Source organism: Acanthisitta chloris, unplaced genomic scaffold (genome assembly GCF_000695815.1).
Source record: "Acanthisitta chloris isolate BGI_N310 unplaced genomic scaffold, ASM69581v1 scaffold521, whole genome shotgun sequence".
Classification (NCBI taxonomy): Eukaryota; Metazoa; Chordata; class Aves; order Passeriformes; family Acanthisittidae; genus Acanthisitta; species Acanthisitta chloris.
Window position 1 is genome coordinate 65,595 of NW_008657434.1, and position 1,430 is coordinate 67,024.

A 1,430-nucleotide genomic window follows, 5' to 3' on the forward strand; every position below is an offset into this window, starting at 1 on the left:
CAAGGATATGGAATGTGTCCCCTGAAACATTTCTGAGGAAGTGCCTTAGGCACCAATAGCAAAGAGACAGGTAAGCAGCAAAAATCACAGCATCACTTCCAAACCTTTGGTATGAAATGATTCATGTCCATCTAATGCTCACTTGTTACCACCTGTCTCTCTGATGGTGCTTTTCTGCTCTGTTATGTGTGATATAAAGGCTTGAATCAATAAAAGACTCAACTCCTGAGCTACTTTAAAACTGCTTTTTCTCTTCATGTGTCTTGGCACACAGCAATGAGAAGAACACATCTATCCTATGTGACACAAATTACACCTTTACTGTCACAGTAGCTTCTGCATGGCATACATTGCACATCTGCTTATTTAGGCTCAGCCCTGAGTTTGTATGCAAGTCTGGAGTCACTGCTTGCTTACAGTCTCCACTCTGGATTGTATTTCAGCCTACCCTTACAGACTATATAGACCTAACCAGCTTGAGCTGGCTCTCCCTCAGCAAGGCTTGCAAGCTCCTCCATGCCTTGGTGCCTAAGACCAAGCAAAGTCAGGCACCCCCTGCCAGCTTCCATCAGTGTCAAATCTGTAAAGCTGCTCTCTCGTTTCTAGCACTGCATCAGATATTATGAAGATCTTCTGCCTGCAACCCCAAGATGAGTGAAGGACTACCCAGCAACTGACATGATTTTGCAAAAAGGAAAAAAAATAGTCCAGGTGTTAGTCAGCAGAGTTGAAATCTGGTTGAGAAATGTTCTTAATAGGGCAGCTGAATTATGAAAAAAATATTTAAAAGAAAGCCAACATGACGTAACTCAGGAAGGTATATCCATCTTGATGGACTCTTGCAAAGCCAGTAACTAGCTGTCATTTGGGGTTTGAGGAGGCCTGTGCTTGATGTGCTTCTACTCACTCTCCAAGGTAGCAAAGGCTGGCTGCATTTCCACATGTCAATGACCAGGCCCTAGGACAGCCACAGGCAGTCTGACCCAACCAAGCCTTTCTGCTCATCTCTCTCTGGGCTTTTCAAGCCCTCTGGCCCCCCATGTTTGCTCACAGCCCAGCAGATCAAGAAGATGCAAGATGAACGTAGGTGATTGAATCTCAGCCAAGAGGTAGAAGGGCTGAGGAACTTGAGGCTGTTCAGCCTGGAGAAGAGAAGACTGTTTGGAGACCTCATAGCAACTTTTCAATATCTGAAGAGGCCTACAAGGAGTTGGAGATGGACTCTTTGTTAGGAACTGCAATGATAGGACAAGCAGTAATGGATTCAAATTGAAGGAGGGAAAGTTTAGGCTAGATATTAGAAAAACGTTTTTTACTGTGAGGGTGGTGAGACTTTGGCACAGGTTGCCCAGGGACGTGGTGGCTGCCCCAACCCTGGCAGTGTTCAAGGCCAGGCTGGATGAGCCTTGAGCAACCTGATCTAGTGAGAA